The sequence below is a fragment of the Coloeus monedula genome, assembly GCF_965178545.1.
Source record: "Coloeus monedula genome assembly, chromosome: 2".
Lineage (NCBI taxonomy): Eukaryota > Metazoa > Chordata > Aves > Passeriformes > Corvidae > Coloeus > Coloeus monedula.
In genome coordinates this window covers 114762166-114782665 of record NC_138782.1, presented here as the reverse complement: position 1 = coordinate 114782665, position 20500 = coordinate 114762166, and positions in this window count along the sequence as shown.

Here is a 20500-nt window from a genome sequence, read left to right as displayed (position 1 = left end):
TCAAGGTGGAAAGCCTCAGCATACAATTGGTCTTTAATCAATCAGAGAAAGGGATAATGGGAATGGAAGCCCTAAAAATTACAAATATAAATATGACAATGGAAGTGATTATTCATAATTACAAACTACAAGGAAAGCAATGAAATATTCATCTGAGGAACTTTTCAAGGCGCTATAAAATTGTCAAAGATCTATTATAACCAAATTATGGCTTTATCGAACAAAAATTACTGGAGTATTTAGCCAGGCTCGTTTGGATAATCTGATAGATGCATCTCCATATTAAATGTCTTCATCACCTTTCTGTCCTTAAACCTATTGACTAAATTAATCTACTGTGGTAGATTCCAGCCTTGAACATCTATGAAGCCATGGATCTAACCTTTGCAGAAAAAGCACATGGTTGTGGTGCCTTGACACAGCTGAGGGTGGTGAGGCACTGAAATAGGTTTGTCAGACAAGTTGTGGAGACGCCCCATCCCTGGAAGTGTCCAAGGCCCGGATGAACAGGAGCAACCTGGTCTAGTGGAAGGTGTTCCAGCCCATGACATGAGGTGGAACTAGGTGGTCTTTAAGGTTCCTTTTGACCCAAAGCATTCTGTGATTCTATGATTATGGTGTTAAAATTTGAAGTAAGTTGCATGGTTCTAGTTTAAAAGTTGATGCAGGATACATACAGCTCATGTATGTGATGCCCCAAATGAGGTGAAAGGGGGTTTGACTGCTTGAGAAGGCTGTTAATGCTGTCAGCCTGTGCAGATCTTCCCTCTGAACTGAAACGTGCAGAGCAAACTGCGATTTATCAGCACAAAAGAACTGCCAAGGGAGAAATAAAGATCTGCCCGTCTCTCACATGGACCCTTTGAATTCAGGCTGTCTTCATAGTAGGAATATTAAGCAATCTGAGGAGACTGCCTTAGAGTCGTTCCCAGGCTTCTTTGTGGAGCAGCTGGCAGAAAAGATGGGAGGGAAACAGCAGAGAAAGGTGAAAGATAAAAGGACGGGACATGAAGTGTTGCACTTATTAAACTGACTAAAGTTCACCATCTGTGTAGAGCTGTGTTGAGAGCCAAGGAATTTGCATGTTACAGTGAACCATTTATGAAATACACAAATACATGTATAAATATATTATAGTAAATTTTTTTGTAGCTGGGGTTTTTTACCATTAAAAGGCCCTATTTACACTAATGTTCATAACTTCACATTAAGCACTTGCTATAAGGAATCAACAGGTTTCTAAAAATTCTGAAGATTTCATAGAAAGTTTCTCAGGATTACAAGTAACAGTCTTAAGCATTTACTTGAAGTTTTCATTTCACTCCCAAAATGGAGCTTTTCTTTCCCTCTAAATACTCCCACTATCACTTTTAGACACCTGGTTTTAAATTTTTTGTTATTGGATGATACAAGGTATATTAGGATCAGACCAGGAAGAATACTGCAGGTGAAAATTTTCCACTTTATTATACAAAGTGACCTTCCTAATCCTTTCTGACATATAAAGAAAAAAAATCCTGACCACGTCACCCCTGACACTTCTGTGGGTTTTCATGAAGAAATTCAGTTTCCAGCTCAACTTTGTTTATGTGAAAGGCTTCAGATTTGCGACACTGAGGAATCTGGAGGCTCAACTGCTGTAATCTGGTAGATCTTGACACAAAATGAAGTTCTGGACCCATCTGGTCACTTAATGGCAGTGTTTGTGGGTAGAGGGAGAAACAAGAGAAGATGCCCAGAGGTATCTTGCTCTTGTGCATTCTCTTGCAGTATTTGTCAGTCCAGAAGAATGTACAGCTCTAAATTATTCTGCACCCTCAACACTCATTCAGTCTTCTGCTGAACTCTCTACATTTCTTTAAGGAAACCATGATGGTTGTTCAGTGCAGTTGAACTCAGTAATTCTTCTACCTTCTCCATGAAAATCAAGGTTTGGGTAGGTAAAACCTACAGAGGCGTCTGCCTCTTGCAGAGGCGTCTGGTCTTGCACTTTCAGTATGGAATGGATTTGGATCAGGATAAAATGAACAAAGTGGAGAAATTGTCTGAAAGAACACATAGCAGCACATGCAAAATTCCAGATTGAAGGATGAATAATCAACTGTACAAGTACAAGATGAGGACTGGAAATTTTATTGAAAAGTGTCAAGGCATTACAGTGGATCAGAGGCTGAGTGAAGGTGCATCAATGCTGTCATGCTATTGAGGAAAGGCAAACACAAGACAATGAAACCCCTCCTGCTCTCTTCAGTATCAGTATGTCCCCCGCTGATTACAGAATCCAGTTCTGACACCTCTCTTAGGGAAGAACATACAGTGACCAGGACAGCAGAGAAACTCCCCTGAGGATGGGAGAATGGCTAGAAAACCTGGTCTGGGAGAAAAAAATGAAAGAACAATTTTTAAGAAGACAATAAACCTGCAGCAGCTCCTGAAGGTATCTTCCATATATTCCTGTTCACATTCATTGTCCATGGAATGTGTTCACTTTCCTACTTTAGCCACCACATCTGAACACATCTCCCTCTGCTCCCATCAGTGAAAACTCCCAGGGATCCATAGAGTCCTGTGCCTTCTCACTCAGCCTCCTCCAAATTTGGCTTTGACCTCCTCATCCCAAGCCTTTAGACAGCTCCAAACCTGTCAGCCAGCAGGTCAGGGCTCTCCCCAGCGAGCTGCCTTACAGCTTCTAGATGGGGAGTTGGCTGGGCCCTGCCTGCTGTGTACAAAATAATTTAGGTTTAGGCATTAACATGTACTTGATTTCTTCCCCCTGTGGAGCAGTGTCTTCCCAGCTAAATTACAAGAGCTCTTATTTTCCTCTAAGATTGCAGCAAAAAAGGCAGCTACAAGCTATAAATGCAGATCCATTGCCTTTTTAGATCCACAAAATAGCAACTGCTCCTCTTCGGGGCCATAAAATTAGCTATAATAAAACATATACTTTCCTAAAAAGGGCTGTGATTCAGTGAAGCTGAAAATGCTCCTGTCTGAATAGGCAAAAGCACAGGTATTGGGATCCAGCCTCTGCCACAGGTGTAGCATTTGAGCTACACCAGTCTTTGATGCTCACTGGCCATGGAGAAATCTGTGATTAATTGAATTTCCTCTGCACCAGGCAGGGTAAAACAGGTGAAGGTTGCAGGAGCATGTGCACTGCCATTACAACACTTACTGTTGTGCTAAGCAAAGGTACTAACAATAACAGAAAAAAAACTAAACCATCCAAAAAAACCCTAAAGATACATTTTCATAGCAGAATATTTGATGTAGGAAAAAGTGTACAAATGTATGGAAACAGATGCACTGAACTGGGTACATTATGGGCACTCCCATTGAAAAGCCTGGCCATGACTGACCAGAGAGTTCAGAATAATTTGTGAAAATTGTTTAATAAGTAATCATTAATATGGAATAATTCCAAGGGAATCATGGAAGCCAGAAAAATGAGAAAGGACTTACTGGTTACATATTTTTGTGAATTATTAGCCTGCAGCCTGCACATAGCACTTATATCTTATTAAAGAAACTAATTTTCCAAGAAGAGAAGTCTTAGGATAGACCTGAACTATAGTGAATATTCCAGCTGTTTAAATGGATTTTACCCCCATGAAAACAATTTAAGCCTCTATTTATTTTTTCACCTATGCTGTTGCTGCTGAATGAGGAGCTGTGACTCCATGTTATGTATGTGCACCCATTCAACAATCAGATTATTGACATTCCAGTCCCCTTAGTCTTTAGGCACTATCTCCAATGGAAAACTTCTCTTTGAGGTGGTGGAATATTAGCTCAGACCTTGTGGTCATGATCAATCCATGAAATGAAGCCAAACACAAGGGAATTGTTTTTAAACATGTGTTGAACAAATCACCTGAGGGCATTGCAAAAACTGAACAAAGGTAAAATTTGGAGAAGAAATACATTGTTTTGCCTCAAATGTATCAAGCATATCCCCTTATGGGTAGATGTGTGCACCTACACACACTTGCACGAATGCACAGAGCCAGGTACATGCACACACACATCCATGTGCATATAAATAGTTTTATGGCAGGTGCCTCCAAATGGCAATGTTCCCACAGAATCCCCAGTTCTGTTTCTTGGCATGGAAGCAGACTTCCCTGCCATGTAAAGACATGCTGTTACGCTCTTATGAGTTTTAATTTTCTGGCTAATTGTTGACAGAAGATCATGAAATCTCAGGGCACCCAGTCAACCCTGAGACTGCAAGGGAAAGTGAGGAGCCCAGACACACTTAGCAGCTCTTAATAACTTGTTGAATCTGAACTTCTGTCAACTCTGGCCTTTATTCTTTCCCTAAATCTGTGCTTGGAGCTGTTTTCTGTGTTGAGACATCTTGGGAGCCAACAACCAGCATGAAAGGAAGGATTTCTCTGCCCATCCTTGTAATCCTCTCTCTACGGGAGAGGTGCAGACATCTAAATAAAGAAAATTGCACTTTGTATGCCACCAGGCTCCTCATCCATCATACTGCTCAGCCAAAATGTGTGCATATATGCCTCCAGTGAGCTATCTATGAGGGAACAGAAGAGAGAGCAGGAGGGACTGCTATGTCTGCCTGGTTTCTAAGAAAGCAATGGACTCCCAGCCTAGGAAAAAAAACGTTCTGATTAAAACACCACAGCCCTTTCTGATTCATTGTCTTGGAGAAGTGAGAGCAGCTTTGGCGTATACCCCTGCTATTGTGTGCCAGCTCTGAGAGAAGCCACACTGAGAAGCCTGGGGCCATACACCGTAAGCAAAATATAATCCACCGCAGTAATTGCTTCTTGTTAGTGCAGCTCAAACCCACAGACTGCAAAAGGTTAAGCTTTTGGTATAAAACCCAAATAGAGTCTGTCATGTTGTTCCCTCATAAATACAGTACTGTACTGTTCAGTTTGCTGTTTAAATCCTCATCTTGCCAGTGGCTGGGCCTTCTGCAAAAGTTTGAACATGAGAGAAGATTTTTGGTGTCAAATTCATTTTGAGAGTAGTCATTTGTTTTGTTTCATTGGGGCTTTTTTGGTAATGTTGTTGTTCTGTCTCATTATTGATTTTTTTTGTTAATATTCTTACTCTCTTCATTGGAATCAGCCTTCTACATGTGACATGCAGAAACACACACACATGCATAAGTTCATGAAACAATATTGTGGCCACGTGCCAAGGAGAAGGTCAGGTCCTCAGGCCATGAGCTCGTGGGTTTGCATGTGAACACTTTCACTGTGGGAGCACACCTGAAAGTGTTGGAACAGGGCTCCGGGCTCTCTCTAGGGAGGCTGTGGAGAAGCCACAAGCCCTTCACCTGGGCTCTGAAGAGAAAGATTTCTCAAGCATGGCTAGCACCGTCCCAAAAACCTCTATGAACAATTAACTTGGGGAACTCACCACCACTAGACAGAATTGAAACCAAGGTGGCAGTGCTATTCAAAATATGGCTGCTGAAGCACACCACAGAAACATCCAGAAGTACCTTAGCTTGCATAAAAATACGTGCATAGGGAAAGCAGCAGTGAATTTACATTCCTAACAGGCAAATTTCTGCGGTCTACACTCATTAACAAATTGCCTTAAAAGGCAGTGAAACAGTTAACCAAGGCGACAGCTCCCTGCAGAAACTGTGCACAAAAATGTACAAATGTTGTTTTCCTTCTCTGTATCAGCTTGTGTCCCAATGAACTGCTATAAATTATTCTGCAATACAGATTCTGAGTAGTACAGTTAAGCTCATCCCAGATAAGAAAGGTTTGTTGTTTGCAAAGATGTCATGGTTTTACCCACAGTAATAGCATATCCCTAGACACAGGAATCTCAGCCTGCTCGTGTGAATCCTCGTGACACGCTACAGTGGGAAAATATCGGAGTTAAACATGGGTCAGAAGATGTCGAGTGAGTGATCAGCAATTCAGTCTCCTGAACTAACCTCTGGAAACCATTGTACCAAGCTCAGGGGTGAAACAAAAGTTCATCTTGAGCCATTTCAGCACGACCTAAACTGTGCTGTTCAAGCTGTACAGACAGCAGGAAAGCATTTCATAGCAATTTCTGTAATTAAAAAGTATTTTCATTTAACAGACTTCAAATAGATTCCATTTTCCAATGACAATTTTTGTGAAGCAACTCATTTAAACACTTATCAGTATGACAAACAGGACATAAAACCTACTTGAGAATGAATGAGATCTCTAAAAGCAATTATTTTGCTAATGGCTAAGACAAGAATTTCCATAATAATTTTAATTGAGCGTACATTGTAAAAAGTCAAATAAAACTAATAATATTGGCAATTGTGCACCCACAAAAATGTATCAGACAATTTGCCCTTCTTTAAAGCAAGCAATTTAAAGACATTTGTTCACATGCTCTATTCTTTTGCTTGAAGCTATAAAACATTCACTTACACTGATCTGAGATTGCGATCGTGTCTGGTGTGATGAAATGTGTTAGATTAGATTTACTGACTGGGGAGCCTGGATCACAAGTGCTTCCTATTCACTTCAGAATGAATCCAAAATTATTCCTTTAAAAGTCATTTTATGAGCCTCAAACCTGATTCAAGTCTCATTATTAGGGGGTTTTACAAATGCATATCTCAATGTCGAACCTCTCTCCTGACATCCCTTGCCAGATTCCTGCTCCATACTCTCCTGAGCATCTCTCTTGCTGGTCTCTGCTTTGGTGATGGTTGGTTCTGCCCCAGCTTCCTCACTCCTACCCTTTCCTTTGGTGTCTCCTCTCCCTTTTCATGTCTACCCTGCCTCCTACAAATGGAACTCATCCCCAGCTGCTTCTCTATCACCCCTGTTGGGTACAGAGACTCTCAGGGAGCCCAAGACTTGGATGATTTTCCTCTTATCCAGTACATCATCCTGTAATGTTACTGGCATTCTAGCTAAATATTTTTTAGCTATTTCCAGACAACTCTACATCATAATATTACCAAACCCTTCAGTTCAGTTTTCCTGTGCCTCACTTTTGCCTCACTATCTCCACTTTTGAGTTCCTTTCTTCTTGAACTTTCTCCAAGTCAGGTCTCCCCAGTGCTTTCAAAGTTGCAGCATCACCTTCCTCTGGTTTTTAGTGCCATCTCTTTTGTTTCCTTTCTGTCTCAGAGCTCTCTCCTTCCCTCTTTCTGATACAAACAGGGACATGTGTGTTCCTCCCTTAGCACTGGCAGCCCTTTGCCGCCTGATACCTTTGCAGATCCTGTCCTTCTTACCTCTGAATTTTTCACTTGCTTTTAATTTTTACTGCATTTCATACCTCTCTTAAATCACCGTCCTCCTATTGCACCTCCAAAGATACTGGTCAGGATTTAGTATGCCAGCACACCTTGATGGCTGATTGTCACACTGAGGAGCAGCTGTCACCTTACCCCACCACTGCTGTCCACAGCCACCTCTTGTTCCTTGCCTCACACCTACAAGACCTCGTTACCAACACTTGGAGAGTCACCAGGACCTGCTGAGTGACCAGGAGGGCCTGCATATGAGCCATTAGCCCTTGGCAAACACAGTGTAAGACAGCTTAAGTGGGAACTTTATTAACACAGGGTCTGTATTTATGCAGCTCCTAACTGGGGACCTGACCCCCAGAGTTCAGGTTCCCCAGGGGCTGAGGCACAATGACTAATAATAATACTAATCCCGCAAATATCAGCAAGGGAATGTTTTTGATTACAATACAGATGCTGATGTTTGAACACAGGATTTCAAAATCTGCTTGCATTGTAATTTAAAAGAAATGGTTATGCTGTGGAAGGCCCTTTGACCCATCTATACTTGCTCCCAATGTGATGTGAAATTCATCCCCTGCAGAAAGGCAGAACAATGAGCCAATTAGACCCCCAAGACCCACAAAGGGTGAGTTATGTCCATAGAGCACCTACATGTTATGAAAGTATATTGCTGAAAAAAAGTACCCTAACTCTGTAACAGTCTCTTTGAACACAATATAAATGCTACTGTGGACCACAGGGGTTAATCCATTACAACAAGGCAATTAGATTTAGTGACTGTTTGGAAGATAAAAGCAGCAAGTCATAATCAATCCTGAGAACCCAGACATGATAAATTTCCATAATTTCCTCTTACTTCATAGATCTGAGCATGACAAAGCGAGTTAGGGTAGAGTGGTTACAGTGCCATGTCAGAAACGCAAGAGGAATTTTATTTTTATTAAACAAGTTACATGTGAAAAAGGAGTCTTTCTCTTGCTCTTTTTCTGGCAGTCCCATTCCAGATGGTGATACATTTAGCCCTCAAATATTTTGTCGATGCTTCTTGCTAAGCTTTGAATGTCAGTTTCTGGAGGAAGATGGGAACAAAGGAGGTTTGTTTCCTGGTTCTGCTAAAACCAGAGCACTTCAAATCGAAGATCCCATTCACCAACTTCTGGTTAAATCCTGCTCAGGACAGTTATGCTCTGCTTGCAGCTTGTTTCACCCACCATGGTGGGTGAGAAAGCACGTTTCCAGTCTTGTCTAGTGGTGGTACACTGTGTTATGCACACCCAGGTGCTTCCCAAGCCAGTAGTGGACCAAACAATTTTGGCAGCTGAGAGTGGCAAGTCCCCCAGTCATTAAGCACCAGACTGTCCACACAGCCAAAACTCCAGGCCAGTGTGAAAGACCGGCTCAAAGAAAACCCATCCTGGTAGTTTGAGTTGTGCACCCATCAGTCCACTCTGCAGCACAGGCCAGCTAACCCAGCTGGAGGAGGTTCCTGGCTCCCTGACCACATCCTCCAGCAACCTCTCTGTTGGCCTAAATTAGGTACTTGAGGTTGGATGCCTGCTTGTGTAACTCCCCTGACCTCACTGTGTTGCGATATGCCTACAAAGCAAAAGATCTTGTTCTCACTGGGTGTGGTATCAAGGCAATGCCCTTGAAATGCTGATGTGTGTGCAGAGTCACTGCTCAGACTTTCTCTGGAGACTTGGGTTAGAGGAACAGGACTGCAAGTGCAAGGCACTGCCACCCTGCACAGCACAGCTCCTCCCGGCAATGCTGCCTGGGGCCGGGTAGCAGCTGGGGAGCTGGGATTTGATCACAGGCAGTGGGATTCATCTCCAGTTTGGCTCTCCAAAAATTAGTGACCTAACCTAGGCAAGCCATTGAGATTCTTTCTGAACTCAGGGGAAAAAGGTTAGAGAGAGATTAGAATGTTAGAAGCATTAGGTTGGGAAAGACCTTTAAGGTCAGGAGTAGGCAGAGATTACTGAGGGATAACATATCCCTAAACATGGGGGGATTGATGAACTGTGAAGGTGCTAACCATACAAGAGAATAAACAACTTGTTTAGCAAAGAAATATAACTTTTAAAGAGTTAAAGTGAGATAAATGCAACTCTTCAAAGGAAAAAACACCTGAAATGGTTTGATCCATCCAATAGCTAGTTAACGTCCTACTTCCTTTTTTCCCTTTTCCCAAAAGAAAGCCCCAAATTAAGCAGATTGGGCAGAACCCAGGCATTGTCCTGGCTCTTTGCAGAAATGTAAGTTCAGAAACATCACACAGAAATTCTCAGGAAGAAAAGCTGTCCCTGGTGGGACCATTCTACTTTTTCCTAGGAGAATATCAGAGCTGTCTTCTTCAGTGAGCCCCCAGCTCAGCATCACAGGAGTTGCCAACCAAAAAGGTGACAGAACTCTAAGAATAAATAAGCAGCATCCCTCCCCTCTCCCCACCCAGCCATCATGCCCAGCACTGAGCACATACTGGCATCATTTGGGTCAGGAGAACAGGGAGAACCTCTCTGGCTGTGCTGTTACTCAGTGCCTTAAGTAACACATAATCCCCTGTTTGACAACTGGCCTGCATGTCTCTGGTGATGTGACCAGCTAACAGCATTTCAAGCATTCCTCTACTGTGTGTAGCTTATTAGGCCTTTTAGCATTTTTTCTTATTAATATAAGAGCATGTGAGGAGGAAGAACATGGTAACAATTAAGTGCTGCCATGAATTTTATGAAGAGTATGCTGGAAACCACATTAATGACTTCATCAAGGCTAAGTGCACACATCGGCCCAGTGATATTTACTTCTTAAAATAAATGTAGTGCTCAGGAAAGACACCCATCTGATAGCCCTGAGGACCAAAGCCCCCTCCCAGCCACAGAAAAGCACAGTGAAAGCAGCAGTGGGAAATACCTCACTGCATTGCCATGCACATGTGGGCCCCAAGCATGCTGCAGAAGGGTCACCTCTAGACTGGCAGAATAATTCAATATTACATCCTTTGCTGCTTATCTGCACTTGGAAGAGGTTCCTGTTTACGGCAGCAGTAAGAGGATCTTTAGTGCTACAGTAACCAGAGCCTGGATTCTCCACTGAACTGCAGCACAACAAATCAAATTACAGTTCTCCAAGAGTCAGCATCATTTCAATGCACCTCTTTGCCTGGTAGGAAGTAGAGGCTCTGAACTGCCTGTGAATTTAATCTTTGTTGTTTATTTGGTATTTTTTCCTAATATATTCACAACTTTTTTCCCCTTAAGTTTGTAAGAAGTTTACCATAAATATCCCTAAACTTTCCCTATTTTCATTACTGTGGTTCCTTTCTTAAACACCTCCTTTGCCACACTGTCTAAAGATGACCAACTTGAAAAAAAATCTTATCCCAGTCCTTATCATAGTGACAAGCAATGCCTCAGTGACTTTTACTCCAGGGCTATCTGTTGTCTTATCCTCATCCAGTGGGTGGCCAGTGGTCAGTTCTATCCCACTGGATGATTTATTCCAGCTCCAGACACCAGACACTCCTACTGCATTGGTACACCACAGGGGTGGATAGTCTCAGACTATTCTGATGAATGGTTGGCTTTTGAATGCAGAAGAGTGGGGTTTTTTAAGACTCTTGGCTTTTTAATGGAAGAAGCCACTTTTAATGCAGTTTATGCAGCACAAACAGTGAGGTCCAGGTCTCCTGCGACAGCAACAAATATTTCAGACAACCCCAACCACAAAATTCATATCCAATTCAGGATTTGAATGTCCATAAGCTTTGTTCTTAGTTGTGAGATTCAGCTCAGATTCTCATGGCAAATCATTTCTAAGGCCAGTGTCATAACTGGACCCAGGCCATTCTCTGCTAGGAACTGAATCACTGCACAAAGAAAACTGGAAAATTGTCAAGTGAAGAGAAATATACTAAAAAAAAATGCTAATGGACAACCCTTTCAGCAAAAGGCTGTTACCTGGGTACTCTTTGCATAACCTTTTAGACTACTTCACCCTATTTTCTCCAACCTTTATTCCAGCGCTAATGAAATTTGTCACATGCTGGTTTTGCATAGATACAATTTCATGAGAAGATATGTGAGATAATAAACAAAGCAAAGTTTTGCTATGTATTCTCCCTCATAGTGGAAGAACTAAAAGGATAAAGAAAATGGAAACAGTTTTTCCAAACACGAGAGGAAAGAACTTTTTAACAAACTGAATGATAAACCTGTGAAATTCATTACTTTTGCATAAAATTACCAAATATACCTAACGACCTAAACCAAAGAACTGATTTTAAAGCAATCTTACGTATGAGTAGAGCAGATTTATTTTGGAACACAGGCCATCACTTAATTTCTCTATAAACTTTTATGGGTTTTAATGAAGTTAAGCAACTGAGGAAATCATTCTTCAGATAAATCCAAGTAATTGTGTTCTCTTCAACAGAATTGCAAAATCACAGAACTGCTTGGTCTAGAAGGCACCTCTGAAGATTGCCCAATCCAGGCCCCTGCTCAGAGCAAGGTCACCTACAGCGAGTTGCTCAAGACTGTCCAGTTGGGTTTTGGATACATCCAGGGATGGAAACTCCACAACCTCCCTGGAAACCCATTTCTATGTCTGACCACTCACACAGTGGAAAAGGTTTCTCTTATGTTTAAGTGGAATTTGCTGAGTTTCAGTGTGTGCCCACTGCCTTTTCTTCATTTACTGGGCTCCACTGACATGAGCCTGGCTCCACCTTATTTCCCCCTACCCCCATCAACCAAGTATTAATACTCAGTGGTACTTTTATTTTTCTCCCCTAAATTCTATATCACACAACCCTGCAAACATACATGTGTATGTGCATATATATATATATATATATATATATATCTTTTTGAAAATATAAATATTCACTGTTATGTGGCTGGCTTTAAAACTGCACATAGTCTTGATCATTTTATAGTTACTCTTGTGTGCAAGCCTGTACAGGATCAGAACATTTAAAATAACCAATCTGGATCCCAAAAAGAAATATGCATCTGACCTCGGGATGCCGGGCATCTCACAAACATAGCTGAGAATTATGTATGTCAGGAAACTAATGTGGAAAAAGATTAGAAATGGAAACTATGAATATTTAAGTGTCTCCTTGGGTTTTTTAATGTAAATTTCACTGAGGCCAATCTCTTCAGTCCATGTTTTTTTTAAACATTTCCATACCTCTCAAAGTATCTAAGGTATGTTAATAGCCAGCTTTTATGCAACACAAGCAAAACGACACCATTTCAACTTATCAGAGTTCCTGCTTAGCAAAAATGTCACCTTTCCAAGGTTTTTCACTTATTTTTGTTGAGAAGTAAGGTCTCTTCCTGGGCCTTTTCTGAATTAAAAGAGGAAGGGCAAAGGTGGGTGATGAAACGTGCTGTGAAACACAGTTATATATGAGGAACCAGGCATGTAATGTGTATTTTCATAACGTTCCCAGCAGCAGCCAAACTTCCACTTCAGAAGAGCTAGCCTTTCACGTATCTTTTTCTTCAATGGGAGGGAAGATTTCCAGCACTGTGTTTAGTTTCCATATCACACTTTTGCTGGAAATGTCCTCTTTCCATACAGTACCTCTGAGTCACGGCTCAATGGGAACGTTGACTATAATCTCCTCTTGACATTAAGATGTTGCTGAGTGACCAGAGGATATTTCAAGCAGTGGAATTCATGTTCAGCCACATGTTTGGGTTGACAACCAGTTAAACCTTGCTAGAGCAATATTTTTCTATGCCGTTAGTTTTTATACCAAACAAGGTCTGTAGTAACTGGATTCACCAATTGAGCAAAGCTGTTTACAAGAAATAAATCACTTCTGGCATTAAGAAAACACAAGGCCCATGACTCTCAAGCACAGCATCATTCAGATTTTTATTTCTCATAAACCTAACTCCCAACCATGTGCATTCTCCTACACGGTGGCTTTGAGTTGTGGTTAGTGCATTTCCATAACCCTTTATTATTGTGCTTACCTAATCTCATGGCCTTATTCAGCTGCAAATGCATAAACCACCATTTCACTGCTAAAAAAAGGTAAAAAAATGCAGGTGAAGACCTGACACGAGGTAGAAATTTTATTTGCTTAATAAACCAAACCTTAATTCTCATGCAAAACCTCCAGTGATGCATGAGGACCAAAATTTGGCGCTGAGAAAGAGTGTGTGGCTGTTGCAAGACCCTGGCGCACCTGAGTTTCAGGTCCTCTTTCCATCAACCCACAGAGGATATGAGTTATTGCAACTCCTGGTGTGGCTTTCTGCTCTGGAGGCTCCTGAGTTGCACCCTGACGTGTCAGGTAAGCAGGAGCTGTCTGACACTTGTGAGCCTCAGGCCTCAGTGCTGCAGACGAGCTTCCTCCAAGCGGAGGGGGAGCGCAATCCCTGGCGACGTGGAGCTCAGTTTTCAGATAGATTTCAGACCAGAAGGTGGTTGTTCCATTTCATTTCTGGAGCAGCACCCTCAGTTTCAAACACCCCAGGGAGAAGCAGCAGCCAGCAGGGAGCACTGAGCAAACTCTTGGAAGGAAAAAAGGAAACTGAGCCCAGCACCTCTCCACCACAGGAAGGTGAAAGCAGAGTGATGAACCAGAACTGGAAGTCAACCTCAAACCCACAAGATGATAACCCTGCCCGTGGCCATTTTTGCATCAAAGCTGTGTAACCACAAGGTCGTCTTGATGCCTGTACCTTCCAACACAAGATCAGATGATACTGGAGGCTACAGAGGCTTATGATCCTTGGAATAGACTTTTTTCCAAGCTGGAAGTTTCTCATCTCAGATAAACCTGATATTCAAACCTCTGCATGATGCATTTAGCTGTTAGTTCCCCTTTTACAATGTCAGGAAAACAGTACTTGCATTTTAGTGCCCGTAACCTCATCTCTCCAGACAGTTATCTCTCATCATCAGAGCTTCCTTCTTCCTCTCTTTCTGTACAACATGCAGCATAAGAAGACCTTGATTTTTGACTCAGATCTCTCATTCCCTTGCCATGGAAAAGAAAAAAAAAGATTATTTTGAGACTTTAAACAAGTTCCCACACAACAGAATCTCACTTTTTTTCTCATATAGGTGGTAAAATGGTATCAGAAGCAGATAGTTACTGCTCAAACATAAAGTGTTTTACTTAAATTATATATATCTTATATGATTCATTATTTTATGTGCACTGGCTTTTTTTTGAAACATTTTGTAAAATGTCCTAGGGGTTCTCAGCCCATTTTACTCACCCTTTAAGATAATCAAGTCCAACCATTAACCCAGAAACATCAAGTGCACCACTAAATTATGTCCCTAAGCACCACATCTATAATAACAATTATAAAAGCTCTCATTTCTGAAAACAAATTAACAAAAATATTTGTCATTCAATCTCAAGAGTACGTGTGCAGAAATTTTAGTTACTGTAGGAAAGGTGATTGACTAGATATTAATGATGATATTTCTGGTTCTAAAAGCATGACTTGCATCCACATGAGAGACAACTCTCTGTATTGTTTTCAGTTATTTTGCTAATTTTAGGCAATTTTCTAATTTTCCCATCCTGGAAATGGCTTTTTAAAGATATACATTACAAGACAGGCCAAAGGATCCTGCTCAGAACAGCTACATTTACTAAAATATTAATTAAATGGGGTCAAGCCCTTTCTCTGGTCCTAAGAGCAGATGGCACAGCATAGATCATGTCCATGGGTTCTTCATTCCCAAAAATCCCAATTTTGGAGTGTCATTTCCTACAGTGCTTCTCAGGAACACCATGAAGCAGCCAGCACAGACCAGGTAAGTGACCCAGTGAGCACCTGGCTGAGTTTCAGTGCAGAGGTTTAGCAAAGGTTCTGTTCCAAGATTTTTGGGGATTTGTGCTTGTTTACATTATTGAATAAAATATAATCCTAGACTGATAGTCCAAAGAGCCTCCTTTTTTTTTTTTACTTCAGCTATGGACAATCCCCTGTCCATCTCTACACAGACCCAGAAAATTTCACGTTTGAGCCAATTAATGGAAGCAGAGGTGAATGTTCCTGTCCCAGATTCACTCCCATAAATGCAGGAGCTAGGCTCCCTGTGTGGGCACAGCTTGAAGCTCAGTGGGCAGATTTCCAGACTTGGTGGTGAGTGCAGCAGGTAGATCTCCTGAGACTCATGACAGGAAACTCTATGGCTGTGAAGTGCTTTAAGGTGCCTTTGAAGTCTCAGCTGTGAATAATCATAACATTTCCACAAAATTGACATAAATTCTATGGTGATTATACTGAGTTCATGTTAACTGTGGAGCCAGAGGTATAAAGCTGTGGCACCGAGTGGCAAGTGTGCTCATGAAATTGGATAGCCCACACTGTAATTTGTAAAACTGGAGCGTGTGTTTGGCCGTTGGATAAAATTGGAACAGCTTAACTTTGTGTCATCAGTCCTAATAATATTAATAACACTTTTTTCCTAGATGGTAATTTTGGCCAATATTCCTCAAAGTATTTTACAAAGTGACAAGTAAAATTAACTCCAGTTTATAGGATAATAACTCGAGGCACAGAGAGGTGAAACTTCTGGCATTAGGACTCACAGTCAAAGATCTGAACACCCTGCACACCAGACTGCCTTCTTGATGATGCTAAATCCACATTTTGGACCAGCAGATTCTGAATTCATGTCTTTATATACTCCAATGCCCTTTCAATATTTTATGTATAATATCTGTTGGTACATATCTTGTATGTGTTATATAAAGGACTCAGGCTGGTTGCTAAAAAGAAAACAGTTAGTTGTTAATGGAATATTGTTTTTTGCCCAAAGCTGTGTGAGAGAAAAAAGCAGGTGAAAAGAAAGCAGGATAGATTTTTTTAATGGAGCAATATCACTTGTGCAGTCAATTCACCTTTTCTAAACTGCTTAACCATCCCAATAACTGTTGTTCTTCAGAGATAGTGAAATAGGGAAGCACAACACATTGGCACAAACCATTTAGACAGATAAATTAATAAAAGCAATTATCAATGAAACACTCAACCAACTCTACTCATGTCCTAAACTCAAGTGTTGCCTTCACTCTGTCACACAGCAGTAAATAGGAACAGAGCCAGACACACTGAATTAAAGGTTCAAACACTTCCTCCTCCCCTGCCCAACAAAGAAGAGGGGTGTCCAAAATATTCCCAAAGCAAATTATGATGGAGCCAACAACAAGAATGTCCTGCCATTTCACAGTGGCTGGTACCAAGCCAGTCTTGCTATTTTCCCGGAGGAGAGGGGCAAAAGAGTCTCAGTGCATTCTTCAACCTCAACCCCGTCAGCCCTTTCCAGCCTCAGGAATCTCTGGATAATTGATGGCCATCTGACCTCTGCCTCTGTGGCCATCTAGGTGATTAGCAGTGTACTTGCTGAAGCATGAGAGCCATGCACTTTGGACCACCCTCCGTCACGGATGCGCGGATCTCTTGCTGTGCTCAGTGCCAAGATTGTGGATGGATGCGTCATCTGCATGGCACTGCTCCACCCCGAAACACACCACCAGAAATCCAGGAGGACAACACCAGTGTTTGCTCTTACTTTCTGACAGCTTGGCTTTCTCTAGAGTTTTTCAAGACCTTTCTCTTGGCTTTCTTGAGGGTGGTTTCCAGTTCACATGTCCCATTTTTAAAGGGGACTTATTAAAAAGAGGAAAAGATGCAGATAGTGATAGGACAAGGGGAAATAGTTTTGAACTAAAAGAAGAGAGATTTCTATTATGTGTAAGGAAGAAATTCTTTGCTTTGAAGGTGGTGAGGTCCTGGCACAGATTGCCCAGAGAAGCTATGGATTCCCCATCCCTGGAAGTGTCCAAGGCCAGGTTGGATGGGGCTTGGAGCAACCTAGTGGAAGGTGTCCCTGTCCATGGCAGGGAGATTGGAACTGGATTATATTTAAGATCCCTTCCAAACCCAAACCATTCTGTGATTTTTAACAATATTCTTCATTACATAGCTGTTGGGGCCCAGTGCCACAAAAGGTTTTGTGTGCTTAGCTTGTCCTCACTATCCTTCTAAGATCCAAATCCTTGAATTACCTCCCACCTAACTTTGGAGGTGCCTCCAGGGCACCATCAGCTGTATTCCCTCAATTTGCCACAAATCCTTCCTCCTGGCACTGCTAAATAGCAAAGAGTCTAACTTGTGTGTCATTTCTAAATGCTGCCAATCCCCTTTTAAGGGTACAGCTGTATCTATCCAGGAATCTACTTAACAGGGGGGAGGACAGGTGAACAAAGAAACTCTAGCCCTCTTCTAATGCCACTTGCTGTGGGACATGCCCTCTGTGACAGCACTGGGAGGAAGCTGGCAGGAGCACAGCCCTCTGCAGAACTGCATTAAGAGACCTTAACTCCATACCATTATTCAGAGAACACTGTCCTATATGTGGCTTTCATATCCTGGTCTACAGTAAGCGAAGTCTGTACTTCATCCCATTATGACACTCCTTTTATACATCTTCATAACTTTGTGAATTTAACCATTTGGGCTGAAATTTTACAAATGCGGTTCACCTGTTTCCAAAGAAAGCCCAAGAAAAAAAGTTCCATTGTCTCACAGTCTAAAACACAACAGAATCTAAATAGGTGTTTCATTAAAAAATTCTACTATCCCTCTTCTCCGGAGCAGGGATTTGGAATTCAGCAAGGGGCTTACCCTACTGTCAGAGACATGCCTTTTCCTGCGAAAACCTACTCCGGTGAAATTACCCAGTGAAATTATCCTATGAAATGAGCCTTTGGGAACTCTGAGGTTGCACACACTCCACAGAGACTTTTTTTTTCAAGTTTAACAGCTTTGGAGTTTCCTCCAGCCCTGAGCCAAATACGAGTTTCTAGATAATTTGCTGCTCTTGGCTGTGGAAGGGGTGCTGGTAATGCTGGGGGAGCTGGGAGATGGGATGCTTCTCGTGTGCTCCCATTGCTCCTCCTGCTGGAGTTGAGCAGCATGAGGGAGGTTTCTGGGGAGGGAGACTGGTAAAGCATCAGCTGTGTGGGTATATGTAGGGCAAGGGAAAAGGGTTGTCTGTTAAGGCTTTTCCCACAATTATAGAAGTTGGCAATTTAGTTTTTAAAGGAAAAATGAACTTTCTGTGCAAGCTTTTTGTGCTGTCAGCTGAAAGTTATTCTAATTACAAAGGGAGATGTAAGCACAAGTGTTTCCAGCACCAAGAGCAGGGATTTCATCAAAAGAGCAGATGGGGTCTCTTGCACCTCTCTTTTCTGCCCCTGTAGTCCCTTACTCCATTTCCCAACATCCTCACACAAGTTATGGTACTGCCACATGGCATCTCCTGGGTCTTGAGACTTCTGATCCTGAGCACTGAATGAAACCAAGATAATTGGGAAGAGACAGGATATGACCATTTAATTTGAGACACTACAGAATTGCAGAATTGTTTAGGTTGGAAAAATCTCTAAGAACCTTGAATTCAATGATTAACCCAGCTCTGACAAGCCCATCACTTAACCATGTCACCAAGTCTACACGTTTTAAATACCTCCATACATCTTCTGCACATGGAAAGAAAACTGAGACTACAAAAGCTACCTAAACTGTGGTTTTTCCTAATTTATTGCTTGCCTTTGTGACCTAAAGCTCTTGAAGAACAGAAGGATGTATGCATGCGTTTGTATGCAATATCCATTTTTCCCAGCTAATTTGTGTCTGGAATAACACAGACACCAGACCATCTAGTGTGAAAACGTACAGGATCCTAGGTAAAAATGCTGTCCGAAACTGGCATTTGGCTATGGGCTGCAAAGCTGAGACACCACAAATAGGATAACAAGAAGAGTTTCATGAATCCAGTTGCTCAATAACCTAATGCAGCTTTTTCAAAGCCTCAGTGGTGGATTCCCGTCTCCAGGCTCTCTTGTGGTCAAGGAAGTGTGAGGAGCCACAAATGACAGCATGTTCTTGGCAGCAGTGTGCCGGCCTTGCAAGTCTTGTAGGACTCTGGTACTTCAGGACTTCAGGTTTTCATTCACCACAGAAGTAAAAAAGGGCATGCACATGATTTTCTAAATTTTCTTTCCGTCTCCTTCACTTCATGCACGTCCTCTGGTTCATACGTGTTCGAGTCTGAGAATGAAAGAGGAAACTGACCGATTTATCTATTTCACATCACTTTTCAGTAATGTTATTAGATGTAAAATGAAAAAAAAAAGAGAAGAAAACCCATCAAGCAATGAAAAAGCATTTTTAAAAATGGAGACAGTAGGCAGAACTGAAAAAACCTGTCTGAAATGTCATAAAATTTTATATGCACATAATTGAAATTTCTCAGTAAATTTCAAAGGGAACACATTTATTATATGTAGTTGTGACATAGGGTGGCAGATGGCTGGATTCACTTTGAATTTCACTACAGTGGCTTTCTAGGTAAGTATCTCTCACCACAAGAAGGCACAATGTCTGAAGTCCTTTCTAATAGTAAAGGTAAAAGATTTTATGGTTGGATACCATGTGAGATAGACTTGCCTGTTGAGATCCCTAGGGAACAGAGATGTTCAAAAATGACTCCTGGTAATTGGGAGAGGACTAAAGCACCATTCCCTCACCTCAAGAGCAACTCCTCACCAGGCTGTACAGGGCTGATCTTGGAGTCACTGAGTAGAATAAGCTCTTCCACAGCTGGAAAATACCAAAGCTTCCTCTAGAGCTTCAACCAAGAAAACCAGGTTAAACCAAAAAATATTCAAAGATGAAAGTGAAAATCCAATTACTTTAAACCATATCTTCCTAGACAGGGATACATAACTGAAGTTAAAACTTTCTTTGGGAGACCAAGAAATTAAAACCTTTGCTTTGGACGGTTCAGAATTTTTATGAGCTTGGACACACAAGGTGCAGACATGGAGCAAGGGAAGAAAAACAAGAAACAATAAGCTTGAAATTCAACAAGAACAATTTAGATTTGACAAGAGAATAAACTTCTTAAAGCTGAGAAAATATATCGATTAGGAATTTGATTTTGTCATTACAGGATGTTTTTTAGAACATGCAAAAATGTCAAGAACAACATGGATGATGGTCATGTCCTCAACATCTTCATGAAGTCTGTTCCAGACTTCCTGACTTAATATTCCTCTAATTCTGATATGTCACATGCAGACACGTAAAACTACATTGGAAAGACATCACTAAGGTTACAAAGCAGGCTTCAAAACAGAAGAAACTAGACTTTATTATTTTCCTATCTTTAGCCCCTGCACACATGCAAGATGAGACA